Source organism: Gracilinanus agilis, chromosome 1 (genome assembly GCF_016433145.1).
Source record: "Gracilinanus agilis isolate LMUSP501 chromosome 1, AgileGrace, whole genome shotgun sequence".
In the NCBI taxonomy this organism is placed as follows: Eukaryota; Metazoa; Chordata; class Mammalia; order Didelphimorphia; family Didelphidae; genus Gracilinanus; species Gracilinanus agilis.
This window is the reverse complement of record NC_058130.1, coordinates 157,366,037-157,373,272: the sequence shown is the minus strand read 5'-3', so window position 1 is coordinate 157,373,272 and position 7,236 is coordinate 157,366,037.

Here is a 7,236-nt window from a genome sequence, read left to right as displayed (position 1 = left end):
TATATATATATATATATATATATATATATGTGTGTGTGTGTGTGTGTGTGTGTGTGTGTGTGTGTGTGTAAAATACTCTTTTTTTAAACCATTGCCTTCTATCTTAGAATCAATATTGTGTATTGGTTTCAAGGCAGAAGAGCAGTAAAACCTAGGCAATGAGGAATAAGTGACTTGCTATGGATCACACAGCTAAGAAGCACCTGAATTCAGATTTCAACCCAGGACCTCCTATCTCTAGGCCTGGCTCTCCATCCACTAAGCCACCTAGCTGCCTCCTAGTGTTGCATCTTGAAGTGAAAGAATAATGGTGGTCTCAATGATGGAAAACAGGCAGGTTTGCCAAAGACTACAGTGAATTTAAAGTTATAAGTCTCCCAAGAGTTGCTTTCACTGGCTATTTTCAGAACCAATAAAAGCATGGGCTGTGGCTGAACTTTAACCCCAGATGTGATGAACAACAAATGCCTTGCCTTATTTCCCAGCTACAGTAGAAGGAGTAAAATTACAGAACTACAAGTGGAAGATCACTCTCTCTAGCTGTGCCAATCAAGCTATTTCTATATATTCTATGCCCTTATGCAACATTTTATTCTTCACTTTCCAAGGACTAGAGCAAGTGATCTTTTTAATCTTCTGAAAACTCCCTGGACAGTATTTTGCATGTCTCTTAAGCATGAAACACACATTCTTTGTGCTTTTAAAATAAATATTTAGCAATGAGAATAGCTAGCATTTATATAATGCTTAAAAGTTTGCAAAACGCTCTACATGTTATCTCATTTGATACTCACCATAACACTGGGAGATAGGTGCCAATAGTATACCCATTTTATAGATGAGAACCCAAAGACTCAGTGGGATTAAGTGACTTGCCCAGGGTTAGTCGGTCAAGAATCATTTGCGTTCAGATTTCTCCTGGCAAAGTTGACAAATTAGAACAATTTGTTCCAACAGTCATGAAGGCAGTTGAAGCGAGGATTGTGGAGGGCTTAGAGGTTGGTTAGACACCATAGAAGCCAAGGTCTTGTACTGCATCCAAGGCCATCATCAGTCATCCTGACTTTTGTCTTGCCACCAGACTTTGATGACTCTAGAAGAGAATGAGGCTGATAATTTTTTGCAAGTCTGCCTCACTTAAATCCAACACCCCGTGATGTCACTGGTCCTCTTCAAAAATAAAGGAACAAAATAACAACATTAAGTATTTGCCATGTGCCAAGCACCATACTAAATGCAGGATCACCCAGTTAGTAAGTGCCTACAGCAGCATTCAGAACTAGGATTTTCTGACTAATTTCACTTTAACCACCTCTCTGGTAAAATGTACAAGAGGACACTGCAGACAATTGGGAGGAAGGAAGCAAAATTAGGTAAAATGTCATGCCTAGCCTATGAAGTTAATGGAAGGATATGGCAAGCCCAATTATTTACAGCACAAAATAATACAGGTTAAATACAATGAATAGTATAAACCAAGGGTTGTATAAGGTCTGATGGGAAAGAAAGATCATTACATAACAAGAGGGTCAGAAAAAATTTCTTGGCAGAATTGAACTTTAAAAGATGGATAAGAATTCAAAAGGTAAAGATGGAGTGAGAGATGAAAAGGCATTCCAGGAATAAAGAGCAGGATGAGCAGAGGCAAGAAGGAAAGAAAGTGTAGAGCATGGACAAGGAATGGAAAATAATTCAATTTAACCAAATAAAATAAGATGTGGATAAAAATAATATGATGGAAGGCTAGAAAGTAGAAAGTCTTTAATACTAGGCAAAAAAATAAGAGCTTTAATAGTAGCCAGTAATCAGCTAAAGAATGTTTCTAAAAAAGGGAAATATTTGACTAATTCATAAGGATGTTATTCTCACAATGTAACACCACCATTCAGAGCTACTTCCCCAACTTCCACCCCCATTAGCAGGCCAGGTCCTTCTGTAGTTCTTAGAATAAATCACTATTCTCAGGGTTCCAGAAGTAATCCTGAGCTGCTATTTCTAATTTTCTTGTTGATGACTTCTTATCAGTGTGTTTTCCATTAACAATAATTAGCCAAACTTCAATTACCTTATAGTAAAAAGTATTTAGTAAGAAGGCATAGTAAGAACTCCTGATACAAAGCATCACCATCACCACCACCACAACCCCCAACCTGGAGAATATTTTCAGTCTTTCTCACAAATATATGTCTAGGGAAAGAATAGACTTAAACTTACAGTACAATGGTAGTAAAACAGATGTGATTAGCACATTTATCTAAACAGTGAGTTTTCATTACTCCTGGACACTGGAAGTTCTTTCTTCAAATAGTCAACATTCTTCTCTGATGCAAGAAGTCACAGTCCTCAAAGTTGCTTCTTCACATTTGTCCATCTTTGTCTTTGATGTGTCCCCTGGAGTTATTTTCTCCTATCATTCTTGCCTCCTCCATCACATATTCATGAAGGTGATGGGGAGGAGAAAGAAACTTTCTTCCTCTCTCATGGATATTCCCTCTCAAGGGCTTGACTATAACTCTTCTGCCCCATGAATGGTCCATGACTGATTCACCTCTTCTCACCTACAACTAGACTAACTGATCCTTTTATACATACTCAAGATGTATGACCTGATCTTTCTAGCCAAGCACAAGACTGCCTTCATTCAATGGTCCAAAGTTCTATAATCATTTCAATTTGATTAAGATCTTGGCTAAATGTTGTGATGAATCAGAGGAAAATTTCCTTAACATAGTTTTCTCAATTGATTGATCAATTGGAGTGATGGTGGAATCTCTCTTTCCAATAATAAGATCATAAATTTAAATCTGGAAGTTCCTTTAAAAGTTGGTCAGAGAGGCAAGAGAGGTAATAAGTAGTAGTGTCAAGATTCAAACCTAGGTCTTGTGACTTCACATCTAATATGCTGCCTTCTTAGGGTAGCAAGTATAAGCCTGGAAGCATTATAAAGGATTATTTGGGAGAGGGATAGAATTAAAGATGGGAAGGTATCTTAAGATGCTATTATTATTTTAGTTATATCTGATAATTCAGTCATTCGAGGCTGTTCTTGGATATCTAAAAGAATGGGTAGCAAGAGGAAAAGAGAAAAGGAGACAGTTAACAGACATTTCAGAAACTGAATTATTAGGAATTACAAAATTTTAGAATTACAGAATCACAGTATTTCAGAATTGGAAAAAAGTGCAGAGGGCACCTAATTCAACATATTCTTTATAGAAAACCCCTCTAATATTTCATATACACTTTGAGGTTTTAGGCTAATGCTAGAAGGGACTTCATAGACCATTGAGTTCAGCCCCTCTTTTTAAAAAATCCTTAACCTTCTGTCTTGGAATCAATACTGTGTACTGGCTCCAAGGCAGAAGAGTAGTAAGGGCTAGGCAGTGGCGGTTAAGTGACTTGCCCAGGTTCACACAGCTAGGAAGTGTCTGAGACCAGATTTGAACCTAGGATCCCCATAACCTGTTCTTGATGGCATGCTGATACTTGGTGATCACCTCTTCCCTTTCTAGATACTTATAACCAGCTCCTTGTAGAATTTTGCCAGAAAATCCAATTTAAGATTCCTGGATTATAGTTTTTAAATTTCACCATCTTCTACCTTTTTGAAAATCAGACATTTTCCTCTCTCTAGTTTTGCAGTGCCTCTTGAGCACTTCATGATCTTTCTAAGATCACTAACACTGACATTCACCAATTCTTTCAATACTCGGGATGTAGTTCATCTGGGCCAAGTCACTTGAACTCATTGAGGCCAGCTAAGTGCTCTATTACTCTCTTCCTACTTTTATTGGATTTCAACTTACTATTAATGATTTTTATTCCATCATTTCTATTCCAAGAATCACTCTCCTTGGTAGAGAAAAAAACAGAAACAAATTAGAATTGGTTAGTTCTGCTTTCTCTCAATAGTCCATTATCATTATCTCATCCTCTATGAACAATGGTTCTATCTCTTCTTTGATCATCTTTTTCCCCCAGCATAGCTAAAAAAGCTCTTTTTATTTTGCTCACTATTCACTGCCAGCTTCAGCTCTCTCTAAGCTTTAGCAATTCCAGCATTACTCTTTCAGAAAGATATGACTCTTTTGTATTCCACCTCTGTGATCTGCCTTAGCTTCCATCTTCTTTTCATGTTTCTAAAAAAATCTAAATTGGTTAATGAGTCCCCTATGTAGCCACACTGTACTCTTGATGAAATTCCCTCCTTTCTTTCACACTGGAATTGTTTCATTTTTGTATCTTCAAAATTTCATTCTTGAAAGTTTCTAATCCCTATCAGGCTCATTTCCCCTATATAATTTTAGGTCATGAGATTATACCTATACTTTCTCTACATTCTTTGAATTCCTCTCCCAAGATCTAGGGTGTATGTCACACCATACTTGGATTTCCTTCTCCTTTCCATCAGATATTCTAAGATATCATAGTAATCTTTCACACATCCTCAAACCCAACAAGATCCCAATTGCTTCTATTTCAACAATCTATCCTTGTTGCCCAGAGATAGAGGTTTGACTTCTCATTTTCTCTACCTTTTGAATGATTAAATTGACATTACATTAAGCCAAGAATGTATTTGCTGTTCTTATTTTGAAAGATATAGAAACAGACAGAGAGAATGATAACTGATAAATTAGCTGTTACATTTCCAACTACTATATATCATGCATTTGTCTTAAGTTGACGATCTATTTTCCAAACTGCTCATCTATTTCCTTCTTCTGTCCAGGTAATCTATAGCACACACCCTTGAAAAGATTGTATCTCTTTCTCTGAATTGATCTTTACCCAAATGTTCTATACCAGGCTTCTCCCCTCTTGTTCTTGGATTTTATCAATTGTATTTTCTTAATGTGCAATATTATTGTCTCCTCACTTTTCTGTTCCCTTTGAATAATGCATACTCCTCTAAAGCCATCAGTCAAAAGTCTCATCTCAGAAAGGTTTGTGGAAAAAGTCCTATTTCACTGAATTGATGCTGCTGCTCCACTCCATCTCTGCAGTCATCATCCACTTTAGACCCACTTATCATCTTCAATTTCTCTATGCCTCTGGAGATTCCAACTACCAATTCTCACCATGCTGCTGCCGCCATCTGCTGGAGTTGTCATCTGCTATTTAGACTTCTATCTTGGTGTAGAATTGCCCGTCATTCTTATCAGACTACCCTAGAGCAACACACCTCCTGAACTAGTCAATACATTTTCAGCATTTTTGTTTTAAAAAATAAAACTATACCATACCTGGAAAACTGACAAAAGGGTCCTCTGAGTATCTGTTAAGACCTCTCTATGTGCTCCCCTTTCACTGAAAAATCCCCAGTTCTCACTCCTAGATGTGTCAAGGTAAATAAATTCTCTTGATCTCATTCCTGCTCTAAGGTGCAAGCTGCCTGCTCACTCAGTCCACAATTTCTGCTAAATCTTTCTAAGACTGGGGATAAACATATATACCAATCAGGAGAGCTTGGTCTGACATTTACTTGCTTTGTGGCCTTGAACAAAACATTTCACCTCTTTGGGTGTATGAGTTTCTGTATCAATAAAATGAAAGAGTTGGATAAGGCAGTCTCTAAGGTCCTTTATACCTTTGACATTCTACCATTCTCCTAAATATATTGATCCTGAAATGAAAGTATACATTTGTTACGAATTCCTGCATTTTTTCACCACTGAAGTTATCCTCTACAACTGAGTGATGATTTAAAAAAGAAAACCTTGTCCATAAAGAAAAGCATTAAGCATGATTTCTGCTATTACTGTTATCTAACAAAAACAGAGGTCCTGAAGGCAGATACATACTCTAGGATCATCAGGAAAAATAGACAAGCATTAATATTAATGAGAGCAATGATAACCATTTAATAAATGTTTGTTGACTGAATGACCATCCTCTATTGTAGAAAAATTAGCACCAAAATAATAGTACCAAGGACATCACTGCAGTGTACAAACTATAGTCATTGTAAAAGACAAATGTTAAAAGGAAGTCAAAATAAATAGAAGGTATCAACATTTTACCAGAGCTCTCCCTGGTATACGTAGCATCATTTGCCTCTAATGAGAAACTTTTCAAGAGGAAATTTACAGCCATTTGTGATGCCATGTCTCAGTTATACATGTGAGTCCAATAAGGCCACATAACTTGACTTCAAGCAATTGGATGGCCAGAGAGAAAGAATGAGAAAAAAAGTTAAGAATTCTACATCTATGTTGTAGCTGTAGTGGCTCCTCGGAAATATTGTTTGCAAAATCAACTCCCATAAGGTTCTAACTCATGTCCACAGTCCCATTAGTGGAAGTGATAGAACATGAAGGCAATCTGTGTTCAGTAGGTACCCAGTGTAGATCTACAATTATTGCAGTGGAAGTTGGAGTTAGGACTTATAGCCATTTTCATAAAGCTTTTATCAGTGTCAAGAAGTCCTTCCCTCTGGTGGTCCTGCCAAATAAATGAAGATTCTTGATCATTTACCATGGGAAAAAAATAGTTGCTTTTGACAAATTATTCGAAATAGCTTGGCATGTGCTGCATTCCTTATGCTCTTTTTAATATCAGAATAGATTCCAGGACATCAGACCTAGTTTCTAGAAATACTTTCATGTGACCGATTTCTAGATATGCCAATGAAACAGGGCCAAGAGAATATGATAGCTGTCTTTTGGGATAATGACTTAATATTCTCATAAAAGGCCTCTTTCATTAGCTGAAAACTCATGGAAATGGCTTATGAATGATTTGAATTCTTCAGGTATTTTCTTTCCTGGCTGTTCCCTCCATATGCATTTCATGAGATGAGTCAATGTGTTGTCCCAAACAATTAGTCCTTTGATCATCCTGAGGAGTTGTATTAGAAAGGCCTTCTAATTTCAGAACTTCTGACATAGTGGATATAACATAACCTGAGATTTTCACAGGTAGATAGATAATTTGGGAAATTGGTAATCGATACTTATATTATCCTATAAATACTGTCAATAGAGAGGCTTTACATTGGAAAGAAATTGGAAACAGCACTGGACTTAATAGCAAGAGAACTGAATTTATTTACTCAATCTACCATTTGCAAAGTGTGTGACCAAGACAAACCATTTCACTTTTGAACCTCACTTTCCTCCTACATAAAATTGGTACAATAATACTCAACCTGTCACATAATGTGTGTGAGGCAAAAACTTTGTAAATCTTTTTTGTGTATTTTTCTGCTTTTATTTTTATTAATATATGTTCCCA